Below are 20,563 nucleotides of genomic sequence, written 5' to 3' on the forward strand. Positions count from 1 at the left end.
TTTTTTTTTTTTTGCTGGTGAAAGGATTTATCATTGGGGCTGTAGTTTTCAGACCGGAAAGCTCTGGGTAACATCTTCACCAAATTAAAAGTCAAAGTTAATATGCAATATTAAAAATGTCTGTGGAGTTTATTGACCTCTTGCAGTGCTCTCATTGTCTTTTCCTTAGTCAGAATTTTGGTTTCCTGATTTAAACTGACATTTCATCCATGTAAACTATTTGACTCACTTCCTTCTGGAGAAAGGGGCATAGCTGTATGATTACCATCTGTGTACTCTGTCATATTTCAACAATAAGGTAAAAGGGTTAAAGTGTGATTGCATTTCCCAGTCAGCACAGCCTGACCTTGTGAACAGAGATGATTTCTCCTCTTCATCTGATTACTACAGGAAGCCCTTATTGCCACAGTCCTCAGCGTCCAACAAGAGGCCATGATTCTCAGGGTCAGAGTGAGCAACAATCATTTGTGCATCTTTTAATATGTAGATTCTCAGGTGCTCCCCCAACTCTACTGAATCAGGAACTCTGTTGGATGTAGGTCCTGGGAACTTGCATTTTAAATATCTCCTCTAAGATTCAGTCCCAATCTTCATTAAACCAACTGGTTGCTCATGTTTTCTTTACTATATCATACTTCTCCATGCTTTCCCAATCTTCCAGTCCACATCCACCCCACTGCATTCAGTTGATAGCCTGCCTCACACTTATTGAGAATATACAAGTCACCATCTGGGAACAGTCATTTTCACAGCACTTGAAAAACTGTAAGTCCACATGCCACTTACTTTTATTTTTCTTGCTGTGGAATGAACGTTCCTTTTACTATCAAAAGCTCTTACCTTCTGTGTTCTGGAAGTCATCTTCTCTTCCCCAACTTAAGAATTCTTCCTGATTATCTTCCTTTTTCTGCCGAATTTAATCTCTCCTCTCTATTCAATTATTTTCCTCAGTATATAAATATGACCTGTTATTTCCCACATTTAAAAAGACTTCCTGTTTCTAGAGCTAGACTAAACTAGAACTAGGTGATTTTAAAGTATGTGTAGAAAGATAAACAGGCGAAAGTATCTAAGATAATTTTGCAAAAGGATGAGCCATGAGGAATAATGAGGCACGCTATGCTATGCTATGCTAAGTCACTTCAGTCGTGTCCGACTCTGTGCGACCTCATAGACGGTAGCCCACCAGGCTCCCCTGTCCCTGGGGTTCTCCAGGCAAGAACACTGGAGTGGATTGCCATTTTCTTCTCCAATGCATGAAAGTGAAAAGTGAAAGTGAAGTCACTCAGTTGTGTCCAACTCCTAGCGACCCCATGGACTGCAGCCCACCAGGCTCCTCCGTCCATGGGATTTTCCAAGCAAGAGTACTGGAGTGGGGTGCCATTGCCTTCTCCGATAATGAAGCATATCTCATATTAAAACATTTCATAAACACTCAGCAGTTAAAGCAGTGTGTTCCTGGTTCATGGATAGACAGGTCGGCCAATGGAAAATGATCAAAATGTTGAAACAAAGACAAGAATTTTAATGATGTGGATAACCATGATGATGTGGTCACTCACCTACAGCCAGCAATCCTGGAGTGTGAAGTGAAATAGGCCTTAGGAAGCATTACTATGAACAAAGCTAGTGGAGGTGATGGAATTCCAGCTGAGCTATTTCAAATCCTAAAAGATGATTCTGTTAAAGTGCTGCACTCAATATGCCAGCAAATTTGGAAAATTCAGCAGTGGCCACAAGACTGGAACCTCAGTTTTCATTCCAATCCCAAAGAAAGGCAATGTAGACTTACATTTTTCAAATACTATGAAAATGACTTTGTTCCCAGATGGTGACTTGTATATTTGCAAATTACCATACAATTGCAATCATTTCACATGCTAGAAAAATTATGCTCAAAATTCTTCAAGTGCTCAAAATTTAAAAAAAAAAAAAAAAGCTCAAAATTCAAGCTAGGCTTTAGCAGTATGTTAACTGAGAACGTTGAGATGTACAAGCTGGATTTAGAAAAGGCAGAGGAACCCAAGATCAAATTCCCAACATCCGCTAGATCATAGAAAAAGCAAGGGAATTCCAGAAAAATATCTACTTCTGTTTCATTGACTACACTAAAGCCTTTGACTGTGTGGAACACAACAAACTATGGAAAATTCGTAAAGAGATGGGAATACCAAACTACCTTACCTGCCTCCTGAGAAACCTGTATGCAGGAAAAGAAGCAACAGTTAGAACTGGACATGTAAACACGGACTGGTTCCAAATTGGGAAAGGAGTACATCAAGGCTGTATATTGTCACCCTGCTTATTTAACTTCTATGCGGAGTACATCATGTGAAATGCCAGCCGAATGACTCACAAACTGCATCAAGCTTGCTGAGAGAAATATCAACAACCTCAGATATGCAGATGATAACCATTTTAATGGCAGAAAGTGAAGAGGAACTAAAGAGCCTCTTGATGAAGGTGAAAGAGGAAAATGAAAAAGCTGGCTTAAAACTCAACATTCAGAAAATGAAGATCATGGCATCCAGTCCCATCACTTCACGACAAATAGATGAGGAAAAAGTGGAAATAGTGACAGATTTCATTTTCTTGGGCTTCAGAATCACTGCAGACAGTGGCTGCAGCCGTGAGGCTTGCTCCTTGGAAGAAAAGCTATGACCAACCTAAACAGCATATTAGAAAGCAGAAACATCGCTTTGCCGATAAAGATCCATATAGTCAAAACTATGGCTTTTTTCAGTAGTCATGTACAGGTGGACCATAAAGAACATTGACAGCCGAAGAATTGATGCTTTTGAACTGTGGTGTTGGAGAAGACTCTTGAGAGTCCCTTGGACAGCAAGACAATCAAACCAGTCAAGCTTAAAGGAAATCAATCCTGAATATTCATTGGAAGGACTGATGCTGAAGCTTAAGCTCTAATACTTTCACCACCTGATGCAAAGAGGTGACTCATTGGAAAAGACCCTGATGCTGAGAAAGGTTGAAGACAGAAGGAGAAGGGGGTGACAGAGGATGAGATGGTTGGATGGCATCATTGACTCAATTGACATGAATTTGAGCAAACTCAGGGAGATAGTGATGGACTGGGAGGCCTGGTTTGCTGCAGTTCTTGGGGTCACAGAGAAATTCACAAACCAAAATGAAAGTATAAAAATATTTGATGACATAAAAGGAAAGAAGAAAAAGTGAGGAGACAGCAGAGGGAGATGATGGGGAGGAAATATGAAAGAGAGAGAAGACGAGAAGTTGGAGGAGGAAGAAAGAAAAGAGAAATTCCAGTTTGGGGAAAAAAATACCACAAAATCAAATGACAAATGAAAAACTAGGGGAATATCTACAACTCACATCACAGATAAGGGATAATCTCTTAAAGATATCTTAGAAAAGGTAAATAGTGTGGTACATATACACAATGGAATATTACTCAGCTATTAAAAAGAACACATTTAAGTCAGTTCTAATGAGGTCGATGAAACTGGAGCCTATTATACAGAGTGAAGTAAGTCAGAAAGAAAAACACTGATACATTATATTAACACATATATATGGAATTTAGAAAGATGGTAATGATGACTCTATATGCAAGACAGCAAGAGACACAGATGTAAAGAACAGACTTTTGGACTCTGTGGGAGAAGGCGAGGGTGGGAAGATTTGAGAGAATATCACTGAAACATGTATATTACCATATATGAAATAGATCACCAGTCCAAGTTCCATGCATGAAACAGGGCACTCAAAGTCAGTGCACTGGGACAACCCAGAGGGATGGGATGACAAGGGAGGTTGGAGGGCGGTTTGGGATGGGGGGACACATGTACTCCCATGGCTGACTCATGTCAATGTACGGCAAAACCCACCACAATATTGTAAAATAATTAGCCTCCAATTAAAATAAATAAATTTTTTTAAAAAAAGCAAAGGCAAGTAGTACAGTTAACAAAAACAAACAACAACAAAAAATAGATGAAGGTTATAAACATAAATAGTTTGGAGAAAATAATTTTCTCAAGTGTATAAAAAATGTCCTTGCTTATTTATAATAAGAGAAACACATACATACTGAAAGTATACTTCACTTCTATTTTGCATTTATATTGTCAAAATTCAAAAATTTCCCAACAGTTGGCAAGGGAATAAGAAAACAGGACTTCATATATTGCTAATGGAAGTATAAAATTATATAACCCCACAGAAATCACTCTAGCAATATCTATAACTTTATAAAGCAGGTATCTTTGGTCTAGTGATCTCATTTCCGGGAATTTATTCTAAGAGTTGAACCTGGACATATACAGAAAAATACTTACGAGGTCACTGACTTGGGTACTGTCTATAGTAGTACAATCCTGGGAACGATCCAGTGTACTTGTCTCCACCAGTTTAGATCTCAGTGGATGGTCTGAGTTAGATAAAAAAATTGGAATTGCCACATAAATAAGATATTTAGAATTAAGGAGCTCCAAGGACACTCAAGGAGCTCAAGTAGCAGAATGAAAGGTGACACAAGAGCAAGTTCAGAAAGCCTAGGACCAAAGTATAAAGAGAAGGAACAGAGCTCAGACGGAGGTGGAAATACAGGAGTGATCAGAGACGTAAGGGGTGGAGTGCTACATTGTCACAGACTATGAAGGTAAAGTTCAACAGTGTAGAATGATTCTGATTGACCTAGAAAGACAAGGCTAGAAAGAAAACTGTTACTCGGGTTTGGCAAAATAGGTATCATTAATGACTTCAGAGGATGAGATGGTTGGACGGCATCACTGACTAGATGGACACAGGTTTGGGTGATCTCTGGGAGTTGCTGATGGACAGGGAGGCCTGGTGTGCTGCAGTTCGTGGGGTCACAAAGAGTCGGACACGACTGAGCGACTGAACTGAACTGAACTGAATGACTTCAACAAGAGTAGTTTTTAACTGGTGGGGAGGCAATAAGACAGATTCAAATAGGTTGAAGAGTGAATGGTAGAGGAGAAAGTGGAGATAATTTTATGAAGTTTGCATTAAATGGGGACAGAGATGAAGAACTTGAAGAGTACATGATATCAAGAGAGAACTTAAATATTTGTATTTTCTTTTAAATAGACCATATTGTTTTAAATAAAGCAAAACATAAAGCAAGATGAAAAAAATACATGGTAAGTCTTGGTTTCATCCTCATTTGTCTCTCACCCATGGTAGGGAATCATTTTTATTTAGTTCTTGTGATAACTTTCAGTATGTCTTTATGACAATATAATAAATATAAATACATATCCTTATTTCTGTGCCCATTTCAAGCATATAAAATGCTATTCTGTTTTCCATTTAATAATGTATATGGGAGATCTTTGCAAATTAGTATGCAAGGAGCTTTCTCACTTTTTATAATAGTTTTTGATGCAAATATCATTGTTAATTTAAGTAGCCCAATGCCCCCCTCCTCCCCAAGTGTCCTTAGCACACTCTCAAAAACTTAGACCCAATTTTAAGAGAAATTATAGATGTAAGAAAAGTCAAAATTGCCTGAAATTAAGTGTTGCAATCTTGCCTTTTAAAATGGAAATTAATTCTGTCTTGAACTGAAATTTAAATTCTCTAACTATTAATTCTTGACATAGAGTTATAAAGAAGCCTCTCTATAGAAAGACATTCAGAGGACCGTTTACTGACTGTGCTTCTTGGGGTCTTCTAGTATGATTCATGGAGCAGATCTCTTAGGATTGACAGCTATTTTACTTCTTTCCATTTGTCTGTGAATTAGGTCTGGAATAGGAAGAACAGCCAAGGGATTACTATGGCCTCATTGTGCATGATGAATGAACAAGGAAGCCATTATCAGTAACGGTGTGTCAAAGAAAGACTTGTGCTGACACCGAGCTGCCAAGTGTGGAAATGGAAATAGGTAAGACATTTGCTATCTTTATTATCATAGCTCTTTGTGCTACTTCTTGAATGTACTATTATCTGTAAGTGGACATCTGAGCCAAAAAATGATGTTTTATACAGATATGTTTTATATATAAATTGTCCATAACTTAATGGAAAGTTAAAGCAATTCTTCATATATTAAGAACTGCAGCATGGAGACCAGATATTATATTCTCATGCAGACATCTTAAAATTATTGAGGATGATACATGAAAGCTTATGCCAAAGAGGCAATAACATAATGAAAAATTGCTATCAGACTGAGTTTAGCAAACAAAAAGGAAATTATTTTTTGACATTGCCAAGAAAGTCAGTAAGGGAGAAATATGAACTAATTGGTTTATATCAAAGCTAATGATCAAACCTATGCCTATAAATCCTGTGTCAAATATTTTGGTGAATGATAAGCAAGCCAAACTATTAAGATCAAAAAGGAAATCTATGAATGGTCAACTGTTTTTAATCTTCAGTTAAAAAACTGTTAAAAAACTGTTTTTAATCTTCATCAAAATACCCAATTTTACTATTTAGTTGCCTTCAAAACCTATTTAAATAAAAAAATATTATTTGACTCTTTTAAGATCTAATTGTGTGCTATATGAAAGCATGAAAGACATTTAGCTCAAATTGAGTTTTGTAGTAAAATGAATGAAATTTTCATAGGCTATGTGGGAAAGTTCTGTATATAAGGAGAGCAAAGCAATAATACAGACTTCTTATATGCTTTCATTAGACATTAGTTACTGACACAGTACTAAAAAAAAAAAAGACAACATGTAGACAATAACTCATAGATAACCCTATTATCATGAAAAAAAATTAAGAACTTTTTACAAAATACATGTCTTGTATTCCTTAAAACTATCACAGTCAGTAAAAACAAGGAGTTTAATTAAATAGCAATTAAATGAATGGATAATATATGGTATATTTATTTACTTTTATTTAGCAGACCCCTAAAGAGAGAGAAATTGCTTGATTGGGGAGGTTTGCAGGAGGGGCACGGGAAGGAAAGAATCGGATAGAAGAAATTTAGAAAAAGCCTGCTTGAAGCTCCATGCTGAGGGAATAAGCCCCCAGGGTATAACTGGCAAGAGACAGAAGTGGGGGTCTCTACTAGAAAAAAGAAGTTCATAAATGAGCAATCTGTTTAATTTCTTAAATCTGTCTGAAATGCTGATGATAGTGATGATAATGATGATTTTCCCCTTCTAGTTATAAGATCTGTGTGATTGATCTCATGGGGTAGAAGTGGTTGGTCTTGCTATTGCCTTTACTAGTGACTTGTTAAGAACAGAAATGAGCTTCATATTCTAATTAATGAGAAACCAGGGCAGGTTTTCTGAGAAAGTCCTTCCTTACTTTTAATGGAGAACTATGGAAAGCCAGACTCTCCAGCCAGACATGAATGAATGAGGATGCAGGATGCCATTACTGTTGATGGCAACATTGTTGATGACATTCTGTTACAATGATGAGGGGAATCAAGCTAAAACAAACAAGCAAAAGAACCTGATACCTATGTTTTTACAGGGCTTCCCTGGTAGATCAGCTGCAATGCAGGAGACTCTGGTTTGATTCCTGAATGGAGAAGATCTGCTGGAGGAGGGATAGGCTACCAACTTCGGTGTTCTTGGGGTTTCCTGGTGGTTCAGATGGTAAAGAATCTGCCTGCAATGCCAGAGACCTTGGTTCAAACCCTGGGTTGGAAAGATCCCCAGAAGAAAGTAACAGCTACCCACTCCAGTAATCTGGCCTGGAGAATTCCATGGACAGGGGAGCCTGGCAGACTGCAGTCCATGGGGTCACAAAGTGTGACTGAGCGATTTTCACATGGAAGAACAGAGTTTGACAACTGCAGAGAAATGGAGATAAAGCCCTAATTGGACCACTCCACAATTTGTTCTTTTTCTGGATTGTTAGTTATAGGAGGCAATAGATTTCTGTTAGTTTGAGCAGAGTTCCTGTTACCTATCATTGAAAGTATCCTGAAGAGATCACTGTCTACTAGGAATCACATCAGGGACTTCCAGGAAAGCAGCTAAGTCAGGTTCACGTGCAAGTCAAGCACAGAGTCTGATAGTAGTGAACCATAACCAGAAGGAAAAAAAGGAGAGTAAAATTAGAAGTGTCCATTATTATGGAAAAAAATCACTTACAAGAACACATTTTGCTACATATTACCTTATATAAATTGTACTTTAAAGATGGATTAAATATGCTTTCAAATGCCAAAGTAAATTACACGAGTGAAGATATTGGTGTACTTCTTTGCTGCTGGCTGGTGTTAGTAGCTGGCACCCTAGTTCCTGAGTGCCCAGAATAGCAGGGGTTGGCCTGTGTGGCCCAGACAAGCATGCCCATGCTGCCAGCTTCAGACTGTTCCCTTTACAGAACCATAGCATTACTTTAATCATAGGGATAAGTAGATTGTATACTTATACCAGGAGACTATAAGGCTTTTATATACTGGTGCCTGGATCCTTTTCCTGTTACTATGTAGAATAAAACTTACGCTGTGCTTTGAAAAATACAATCCTCTAGCAAGAACACAAGCATTACTTTAGCAACCATTTGTTTGTTGTTTAGTTGCTAAGTTATATCTGACTCTTTGCGACCCCATGGACTATAGCTCGCCAGGCTCCTCTGTCCTTGGGATTTCCCAGGCAAGAATACTGGAGTGGGTTGCTGTTTCCTACTCCAGGGGATCTTCCCGGCCAAACCCAGGTTTTCTGAATTGGCAGGTGAGTATTTTGCCTCTGAGCCACCAGGGAAGCCCCTTAGTGACAATATAAAAATATAAGTTTAAGAAAAAGAGAGAAAGAGAACTCCAGTCCATAATATTTGATAGGTTATAAAAATGAGTGGATTTTTGCCCCAACACTTTCCATTCCTCATAGCATTAAAAAAAAAAAAAAACTTAACATTTAACTTATTTTAAGAAAAATGTTAACTTCTAACTTCTACCAAATGTTAAAAGTGAGTTTAAATATTAACTGACATTCAGAGTTATTATTCATTGTATTTTACTGATCTTGAAAGTAAAGGTAATCTACCAAAAGCTAGTGCATGTTAGAAAGATGTAAATAAAATTAAGGCTGTGGTGGACAAAATAAGGTCTCCCCCACATACACCCTAAGGTGTCTATGTCCTAATTTCCAGAACCAGTGAATATGCTACCTTAAATACAAAAGGTTCTGAATTTGGAAAACATAGATCCCTCAGTTGATCGCTGTATCCACAATAAATTGGTTGCACTGACCTGGAAAAGGGGGCCACAGCTTTTCTCGGTTTCTCAAAGTAGGTCTAGAACCTAAGAAAATTTAAGAAAGAAGCACTACATTAGAACCATGGTTTATTGTTCAATTTAATAAATGGTCTTTAAATCTTCAGTTATCATTAAAACTGAATCTGTATGAAGATGTGAAATAACTGAAACTTCAATGACTGCTCATGAGTTCTTTCTGACCCGCTGAGATGTCTGAGTTGTTCACGCTTACCACACAAGGATGCTGTCATGGATGCTCTGGATCTCCTATCAGCATAGTGAGTGAGAAAGCTCAGTAGTGTCCGACTCTTTGCGACCCCATGGACTGTAGCCTACCAGGCTCCTCTGTCCATGGAATTTTCCAGGTAAGAGTACTGGAGTGGGTTGCCATTTCCTTCTCCAGGGGATCTTCGTGACCCAGGGATTGAACTTGGGTCTACTGCATTGCAGGCAGATGCTTTATCATCTGAGCCACCAGAGAAGCCCTCCTATCAGCATAGTGTTGGTAACTAATGGACTCTGGGATTTGTGGTCAGACACCTTGGTAGCCATTTAACTTAACGTGTTCTAGTTTAATTCTTGGAGCTTCCTGGGTTGGGGGAGGGTCACAAAGAGTCTCTCCTGAAGCACATGACTAATCAGAAGTGATCTGGGATTTCAATGCACATCAGAATTTTCACTGACTCCAGGAAGTTAAATGGTGATGGCATTGGGTGGGTGGCTGGGGAGTGAGTGGGGGTTTCTCAAGTAATTCACAAGGAGGCAGATATTTTGAGCAACTAGGTCGAGCTGGGCAGTGGTTCTCAGGAGTGGTTCTGGAGCTGTGGCAGCAGCACATGAGAAGTTGTTAGAAATGCAGTTACCTGGTTCTTCTCCAAACCTACTGACTCAAACTCTAGAGGCAGGCCCAGCAGTGTGTTTTAACAACCCTCCAGGTGTTCATAAGATGAAAGTTGGTGAATCATTGAGCTAAAGCATAATATCCCTAACCTATCTGTTGAATATTTTGCATTGATTTTTGTATTCAAGAAACAATATTCAAAGTATTGGTTTTTCAGGATGGGAAGAGATAGGGAAGGGAAAGAAGGAAGGCAACATAAGTTAACAGAAGATGGAGAAATTAATTTGATTTCCTTTTTATCACTGCTTTTCTCTCCTTGCGTGTGTGTGCTAAGTCGCTTCAGTTGTGTCCGACTCTTTGCAACCCTGTGGACTATAGCCCACTAGGCTCCTCTGTCCATGGGATTCTCCAGGCAAGAATACTGGAGTGGGTTGACATGCCTGCCTGCAAGGGATCTTCCCCACCCAGGAATAGAACCCGCATCCCTTATGTCTCCTGAATTGACAGGCAGCTTCTTTACCACCACTGGTGCCACCTGGAAAGCCCCTTTCTCTCCTTAAAAAAAATGTTAATACAATGCTTTCCTAATCACTTGTGGCTGCAAATAAATGCTTCTTTCTAGGGCACTGGGTTTTAACCTAGGAGCTAGGAGACTGTGAGAAAGCTTCCAGGGCCTTATGAGCCTCTTAGACATTTTTCCTGGGATAGATTTTCATCATCAGGTCAATAGTTCAGTCTTAGCTAATTTCCCATAGTCTGAACAACTAAACTTATATTACCAAGAATAACAAGGTCAAATTAGATTAAAGCAAATTACATTGGGAGTGGCTTAGGACAAATTTCAATAGACATCACCATCTGATTTAAAATTCTTGGCTATCCTAACTTGACTTATTCACTCAACTCCAGTGTGACCTTTCTTAGTGTTAACATTCCACTGCTGCTGCTAAGTTGCTTCAGTCGTGTCCTACTCTTTGCGACCCCATGGACTGTAGCCTGCCAGGCTCCTCTACCCATGGGATTCTCAAGGCAAAAATATAGGAGTGGGTTGCCACGCCCTCTTCCAGGAGATCTTCCCGACCCAGGGATCTAATCTGCATCTCTGATGTCTCCTGCATGGGCAGGCAGGTTCTTTACCACTGGTGCCACCTGGGAAGCCCTTCACATTCAACTAGGTGTGCCTAAATCTAAGCTCACCATATGACAAATGCTAAATAGAAAAGGAGGCTGGGATAACACTTGTAGACCAGGCAAAGAGGGATATGTGATCTCTGACTAAATTGCAAAAGTTAATATGAATGGAAGATTCCTAGGTGCAGCGAGTTGTAGTGAAAGCTTCAAAAGCCCTTTTCTGAGCTCTTATGTTGTATCATATCTTTAGTCATGTCCTCTTCTTTGACTTCTGCTGTCTCAAATATTCACCCTATCCTGAGGGACTGTATGTACTTAAAGTCTCAGGGTAGCCTAACTGATGAGAATATAACCTTTGTGGAACATGAGCAATTCCCTTATATCCCATAATTGTCATTCAACCTCAATCTTGTGTGTAAGATTTTTATTAAAATCTAATTATTGGATTTGTTCACAGTATAATTTATCTTACTTAGATACTTTATTATGTGGATGACTATTATAAGTTGTCATTCCTCATAATTGTAACATTTACATTAAAATCAACTTCTACTGAGTTTTCAGAGTGCAGCTTAATCAATGTTATCTTGCTCAGCTTAGGGTCTGGGTCATGCATCATCTACACAACTCATCTTCTATAAACACATTCACATCTGTATCTTCCTTAAGCAATATCACCTATCCTCAGTTGTTAAACATGTCCTTCTACTTTATATCCAACCACTTTCTCTTACTTTCTGTTAAGACCCCCTTTCTCACTTGGTATTTTCTCCAGCAGTTATGAACATTTCCTCCTGTATGTATCCTATCAGTCTCCTGAGCCTTCCTCAGTCTCTAAGTTTATTCTTCTGGAGGAAGAAAAAGAAACCCTCCCTCAATCTTGCGTTTCTTTACAGGTGCCATCCCGTCTCACTGTGACTGAGACAGTGAAAGTCTTGAAAGTCTACTTCGACCTTATTTCCAGTTATTTACTTCTTTTGCATCTTAACTCAGTGATATCTTATTTTTGATGCCAAAATTGCTCTCTAAAAGTCCTTACTGATCAACATATTGTTAAATCCAATGACTTTGTAATATTTTCTGTTTAGATATACAGACTTTATTTGACATCTTTGAGTGTTTATTTCTTCTTGAAACTCTCAGATCTCTCCACTTCTAAGACACTACTTTCTCTGGCTTTTCTGTGTTATCTCAAAGTGCTTTGCCCCTCTTTCTCAACTTAGTTCTTAAATATTGATGCATCACAGGATTTCAACCTACTACATTTCTGGTAACAGTAAATGGCACCATTATCCATCCACACAATTACTCAAGTCAGAACCTTGTGTCTTTTTAGAGTCAGAAATTGCTCCTTTGGCGGTCACATAGTAATATCTTAAAATGTATCTCTTAGATGTCTCCCTGCATCAGTTATCCATCCCCTGTGCCCTTCTCAACATTTCTAATTCATTCTCATTATTCAATAGTCAAAGTTTTTTCTTTATCAGGAAATCTTCCTTAATCCATAGTTTCTGAACAAAACTGCATTAAGCATAACTTGAAGTATTAAAGTAACTGAGTCCATCTCTTGCCAATTGACTGCACATTGCTCATTCACACTAAGAAAAGCAACTGAAAGCCTTTGAGTTATTTAAGACTAACTTCTATTTATTTAAGTTCTGGTAGCTGTCTCATTCAGCCTGTTAACTGGCTATACCATCTGGCTTTGTTTTCATTATCAAGAATAGCCAAGCATAAAGTTGTGAAATTGAGATGGGAGAAATATTCACATGAGCCCCCAATTCAACATTATTTGCATACTAGGAAAACTGCCAGCTATTCTAAAACAGCTGCAAAGAGCCATAGCAGATCCTAGGAATACCAAGAGATAGTGGAATTTGTCTTCTACACGTATCTACCTTAATTTCTATCCTTCCTTTTAGCTTCATAGTATTCCTATCTTGTTTCTTCTAACCTATAAATATTTGGAGTCCACTTGCCCCATATCCCCAATATTTTATTTGTGCTCCCTATGTTTTTCCTAGTGTTAGCTAAGGTAAAGGAAGTTGATGTTAAACATGTTTGCATAAAACTTATGCCTGTTTTAATATTGATAGAATTGCGTATGAGGCATTGCGTACCATGAATCTGTTAAATGCTTGACTTATAAATATTAAATAAAGTATTAATTATTGAATTCAGAGATTCTGACTTTCAATGAAGTCTTATGCTATTCTATTAAAACTCTTAGTTTTAATAAGTTTAAGAAATAAATAAACCATTTAAACTAGATTACAAAAAGATGAAATGATAGTCCTTGTGCATGAGAAAAACAAAAGGGGAATTATCTTTGCTGGTAGTAGCAAATTAGGTAATTAAGACCACTCTTCTCACTGAAACCAGCTAGAAAACTTGCATAAAATTTGTTATAAAACATTTATTTGCAAAGATCACTATCCTAACAAGACAGTAAAACAATTAGTGGCTGAGAAGACACTGAGAATTAAGTCCTGAGAATTAAGTCTTGACACAAATGCAGAGACATGCAGCATCTCTTTGGGATTTTGGCCCAGGGGTCTTTGATCTGCCCTGAAGTTGTGGTAGGGAAGCTGAGCAACACAATGGAAGAAACTGGGAGGATACAGGACAAAAGTTATCCTCCAGAACCCACCAGTGATGGGGAACCTTATACACCCCCAATGGTATAAATAAAGGCACAAAAAATACATTCTAGAAATTAGGGTAAACAGAATGAATCAGCTCCTGCGGAGACTATAGAATAGCTTTAAGACATCTGAGATGTTCTGAAAAATCCCAACCCTAGCACTTAGTAATTACATTTAATGTAATTAGTATTTGAAATTATAACCAGTATCAATAGTATTTGAATTAAAACTTAGCATCTTGCTACCTTCTTTCTACATAGTGTGTCTCTTTGCTTTTCCTTTCTCAACTGTTACTACTTTAAACATCATCCTATTTATTTGCCACTAGCTTAAATTTCGGAGAAGGCAATGGCACCCCACTCCAGTACTCTTGCCTGGAAAATCCCATGGACGGAGGAACTTGGTAGGTTGCAGTCCATGGGGTCGCTAGGAGTTGGACACAACTGAGCGACTTCACTTTCACTTTTCACTTTCATGCATTGGAGAAGGAAATGGCAACCCACTCCAGTGTTCTTGCCTGGAGAATCCCAGGGATGGGGGAGCCTGGTGGGCTGCCATTTATGGGGCCACACAGAGTCGGATACGACTGAAGCGACTTAGCAGCAGCAGTAACAGCTTAAATTTATCTTGATTAATATCTGAGTTTCTTGAATCTAGCGATTGAAGCCCTTCATCAGTTTTAAAAAATTCTTAGTTGTTATCTCTTTAAATATTCCTTTTGGCCCATTCTTTCACTCTCTCTCTTTTTCCTTTCTAGGACTTTAGTTAAATGTGTGTTAGATCTTCAGAAAAATACAACTTACTTAAGCTGATGCAAAAGAAAATGGTAAATCTGAATATCCTTCTATTAAGTAAATTCAATTTTTAATTAAATGTTTATCATACAGTTAAATTACTTATGATATTATCATAGCATCAAAAACAGAAAAATAAAAGAAAAAAGAAAATAGGAAAATCATAAACATACCTGTATGCATGTAAATTTCTGATTTATGAGAAAAGTAGCACTAGAGAGTGGTGGGAAAATTATATTGATTTCAAAATATTATGTTATGAAAATTGGATATCCATGTGGGAAGATAATGAAACTTGTTTTGACATCATGCCACAACCAAAAATCAATACAAGTTGATTGCAAATTTCAGTGTGAAAGCAAAAACAATAAAATTTTTAGACAATGAGAGATTATGAACTCAGAATGTGAAACATTTGAATAGAACCAAAACACTAACTATGAAGATGGCTAATATCTCTAATTCAGTTCAAATTAAGACCATATGTTTCTCTAAATTTATCACTAAGAAGATGAAAATTCAAGCCACAGATTATGAGAGAACATGTACACATGCAGAGAGCTCACTTTTTATTGAAAAAGAATGTGTAACATTAAGTATATGGCTAGAAAGGGCTTCCCACATGGTGCTGGTGGTAAAGAACCCACCTGCCAATGCAGATAGATGCAAGTTTGATCCCTGGGTCGGGAAGATCCCCTGGAGGAGGGTGCAGAAACTCACTCCAGTATTCTTGCCTAGAGAATTCCACGGACAGAGGAGCCTAGTAGGTTGCAGTCCATAGGGTCTCATAGAGTTGGACACAACTGAAGTGAGTTAGCATACAGGCATATGGCTAGAATAGCAAAACTCGTTAACCCTGTATTAAACTTATCTTTGAATTTTACCTTGCATGAGCATGGATATTTTTATATTGCAATCATAACTCACATAGATGTAATGGATGTAAGTAATAAGCTATTATGCATAATAAACTTTGAAGCTAATGTATATTAACATTTTAAAGAAAAGGAATTTTACTGGTACACAAAAAGTATGGCATAAGTGATAACACTTGGAAAATACTAAATAAATTAGTTTTACCATTTTATATTTTATGGTTTCCATTACAAAAATTGAATAGATTAAAGCAACTCAAGTACAAGAAAAGCTTTCAGATTTAAAATTTTGATAACATTTTGTGAAGTTAAAATTTCCCTGAGGTAAAGCCTTAATGTTTAAATTAAATTTACACCAAATTATTTAGAAAGTAGAAGAGTAAGCCCATAGTCATACAAACTAACAATATATGGTTATAAATAATGGAAAAATATTTCTAAACTGAAGATGAAATTTTCATGTGTTAGTTTAAAATTCCAGAAGAACATGACCTTGAAACCATACCATTCAAATTATAATTTGATTGTTGTTTGAAATTCATCATGGACTACTACTGTAATTAATCTTAATTAAAATATTTAAGCCTCAAAGTTATTAGATATAATGTAAGATTATGATCACAGGAACTAGATTCTGTTCCATATTCTGCCACTTATACGATATGTGACCTTGGATATGCTTAACTTCCCTGTGTCCAAGTGCTCTTTATTATATAAAGATACTTATGTGACAAAGGTTATACTTTTTAATTTATAATACATTTTACATATTTGTATACCTGATTTATGCATGTGTACATTTACAGGAATACATAAGAAAATGGTAAGACACTCCTCTACGTAAAATTGTTTTTTCAGATTTTATGTTCACTGTTAGCCATCCACATAAACTTTATCTCAGCCATTATATTCTACACAGCAAAAGAAATACTTCTAGTCCAAAAGGTTAGTTTTATCTTCATGATAAATAGTCACCAAAACCAACTAGTTGTCAGGCACTGTGTTTGATGTTCTTCTAAATGTAAGAATATGTGAACAATTATATTGTTTCATTTTAAGAACTTTTCATAACTGTCATTTAGATGAGCGCCAGCACCAACAGACATGAAATCACCAGGTGATGTATTTAAGACGCAGACTCTGATTTGGTAAGTTTCAAGACTCACGATTCTGCATCTCTAACAAATTCCCAGATGATCCCCAGGCTGCTGGTGCAAAGATCATGCTTTGACAGCAAGAGCGAGTCTCCTTCACTGACTTCTGTTTAAAAGCTCCCCGTGTGTTTTTCTTTTCAATTGCTTATTCCCCCTGGTGTTTGGCAGTCTGTACTTCTTTCAGGGTTATTTCATTATTTCCTGGTGTCGCTCCTCTTGAAGTTTAATATATATATTAAAAGATATCCCCATACTTTCTCATCTATAATTTATTTTTCAGCCAATTGTGCCATCAGTTAATGAAAAGAGTTGCTCTGTGAAAATTCCCCATCCTTGTAAAAAAAATATTCCCTTTCTTTTTATAGATCTATCTTCAGTAGAGGAAAAATCAGTTGGGACCAAACAAACTAGATGCCAGAAACACAGACACTAGACTTCAGTCCAAATGAGCTCAGGGGCTTATAGACCACACAGGCAGGACAAGGGGGAAGAAGACGAGGTGGAAATAGATGAGAAATACATTTGCTAAAGGAGTCTGGAGTTTAAATTTAGCCAGCCCCACAAGGGAATTTAATTTTGCAGATCTAGAAAGCTATAGACATGCCTGGGATAAAAGTAAACTATGTCATATCCTGGTGCCTATCTTTATACAGACTACATAGGAGTTTTAACTTCATCATATTAATTTGGCAAAGTATTCAGTATTGGAAGGCCCTTGTGTCTATCTTTTCCAGGTATTGCCCTAGTTTAGCATGAATAAAATGCCTGACTGATCATGCTTATTGGTAAAAGTCACAGAAGAATTACCACTAAACTAGTATTTTTTAGCAGTTCTTAACTTCCTGAACTAGCCTCCTATTGCTTCCAGCATTAGTCCATGCATACCCTAATGTATGGTATGTGTGTGCATATGTGTATGTGTGTGCTGGACTTAAACTTGTTGACAGGTTTCCATTTCTAGAGTAGCTACATCCAAATTTGAAGTAGAAACTGATGACTATAATGCAGAGATCCAAGATATTGAGCTTAATGTCATGACTGAGTGGGATTTTTCTTTCTTTTTTTTTTTTGGTTCTACCATGCAATATTCAGTTTATTTAGTTCTCCAACCCAGGATCAAACTCATGCTCCCTACTTTGGAAAACTGGAGTCTTAACCACTGGACCACCAGGGAAGTCCCCGGAATAGGATTTTTGGATTGTCTTTCTTGGAGTAGGGGTAATGTAATCTCTTTGTGGGGCAAAGAGTGAGCCATTGAACCAAGGTTTTTATAAACAGAGTGACAGATATAGGTAGTCACTATGCTCTTTGCCAAAGATCTCCAATTTCTTTCCAGGCATATCATGGAAAGTCTGTCAGTTATAGGTGGCAATGAACTTTGCTGGGGACAACCAAGTGTGGTCAGAAATGATGTATACCAACTTGGGGAGAAGGCTCTGATCACAGAAGATTTCACCTCCCAAATAACTGCATTGGTCAGAGCCTTCTCTAACCCATACTGAATATGTAATATACATAAGAAAAAAATATTTATTGCGTTAAGTCATTATTCTAGGGGTTGTCTGTTACTGCAGCATAAACTCTCACCTATTCTGACTCAAGCAGATTTTAATTTGGTCAATTTCTGTTCTCCTAATCTTTTCTGACTCTTCTCCTTCTTACATCTCTCTCGTGCCTCCCTCAAGCTTAGAGAGAGTTCTTTCAGTCTGTACCTCATCAGCTGTGAAGAATGAGTAGGCTTTTTCAGAGTCTTTCAGTAAGTCGACATATAAGGAGCCACCAATATCTACTGTTAGGGTCAACCCTGGGAGATGCCATACTATTCAAGTGAAATTCATACAGACAATATAAATGATGTCTCTATCATCTGGAAATGACTCACATTAGCTAATGACTGACCTTCTAAGTGCTGGCCACATGTTTTTGTTGTAAATACTATTAACTGATGGACTGTAGTCATTATCTAAATTAGCAGATATTTAAGCCTGGATGAGGAATATGAAAATCTTTGACAATTGGCAACATGTTTAGATTCTGTTGTGTTTACCTGCAGGGAAGATGAACAAGAGATTCAGTGCAATTGCATACATGTGTACTAAGTCACTTCTGTCATGTCTGACTCTGTGCCACTCTATGGACCATAGCCTGCCAGGCTCCTCTGTCCATTGGACTCTCCAGGCAAGAATACTAAAGTGGGTTGCCATGACCTCCTCCAGGGGATCTTCCCAACCCAGGGATCAAACCTGTGTCTCTTGTATCTCCTGCATTGGCAGGCAGGTTCTTTACCACTAGAGTCGCCTGGGAAGCCCATTAAGCGATAACCATGTAACAATTCCTCTAGTAAGTGATTTAAATAGGTTAAATTCCAATTAATCTTCAAATCCCCTTGAGAGATGATTACCTCAACTAAAAATTAGACAACGTGTAACTTGGCTAAGAGCTCCAACTTATGAGGACCAGAAAAAGTGAGTGAAGTTGCTCAGTCGTGTCCAACTCTTTGCGACCCCATGGACTGTAGCCTAACAAGATCCTCCGTCCATGGGATTTTCCAGGCAAGAGTACCAGAGTGGGTTGCCATTTCCTTCTCCAAGGGATCTTCCCGACCCAGGGATTGAACCCGGGTCTCCCTCATTGTAAACAGACACTTTACCGTCTAAGCCACCAGGGAAGTCCATGAAGATCAGAAGCCAACATTCAAATCTGGATATATCTATCTGTCCTTGACACTTACGTGGTCTGAGTTCTGGGTCTATATCCCCACTACATTGTTTTTTTTTTTTTTTAATATTCAGTTTTATTTCTTTTGAAAGATTGATGTGGCAGAGGCTGTTCATTAAACAAAAAAAGATTAGATCCTCTTGTATCTGAGTACATAGCTTGATTACATTCCCAAGCTCTCTTTCAGTTAGGTGAATGATGAGTTTTCACCAATGGAAGGTAGGGGAAGTTATGTCTGTCACCTCTGGGTTAAAGCTTTAAGTGAAGGTAGCTTCCCTGTGCTCTCTCTCCTCTTCTCTTTGCCAGGTGCAGATGTTGGTGGCATAGGGGATGGCAATGCTTTAGAATGCATTTAGAAAGAAGTCTCCTCATTTCTAAGTCATCTCTAAGTCAGCTTGTCTAGGAAAGTCACTCTAACCAGGCTACCTGAGTACTTACAAAAGTGAGAACTTAACTTCTTTTGTGTTTAAACCATTTACATGTTTGGAATCAGTTACAGCACCTCAACTTACAGCAACTTATGCAATAGAATTCTTAGATCCGAGATCATTAATATGTTTAAGATTTGTGATACATGATGTCAAGTTGTTTTCTTAAAGGATTGTAATAATTTACATGCTGACCAGAAATATATGAGGAACTGTCATATTGCACCTATCAACATATATTTTAAAAAATATTTTAATTCTGTGGTTATTAGTCTTTGAACACATCTTTCCAGTATTTTGTAGAATAGCAATACCTGTGGTGTCTCAGAACTGGTAGGACAGCATAAGGCTATAAACTGAAGTGCATGTGAGCTCTCACGCTAGTCTGGCCAAGGGAGAATGAGATTTTCTGGAAGGAGGATGTGGCCTTTGGGCCAAGTGACCTGACCCTCAGAGTGTGGTGATGTGAAGAACTATGAAATTTATTTTGGTGAAACTAGGTTTATGGGGAAGAGAAATAGAAAATGATTTCACTAAAAAGGTGCTATAAAGAATGTAGACTTTGAGAAGGGTATAGATAGCTTTCTGGAAGGACCCCTAGAACATGCATACAGAGATGGGCTTAAGCAGCCTGCCCTGAGCAAGACGCAGAGATGGATGGGTCAAAGATTTCAAGGGGCAAAAACCTTCTGGTCTCCATAGCCCAAAGGTTCCAAGATTGTCTGCCAGACGTGTGACAAATCTGATGCCATAGGATGTTTAATCTAGAAAACCTTCTCCTGGGATCTGTGAA

Source organism: Bison bison, unplaced genomic scaffold (assembly GCF_000754665.1).
Source record: "Bison bison bison isolate TAMUID 2011002044 unplaced genomic scaffold, Bison_UMD1.0 scf7180017857978, whole genome shotgun sequence".
Classification (NCBI taxonomy): Eukaryota; Metazoa; Chordata; class Mammalia; order Artiodactyla; family Bovidae; genus Bison; species Bison bison.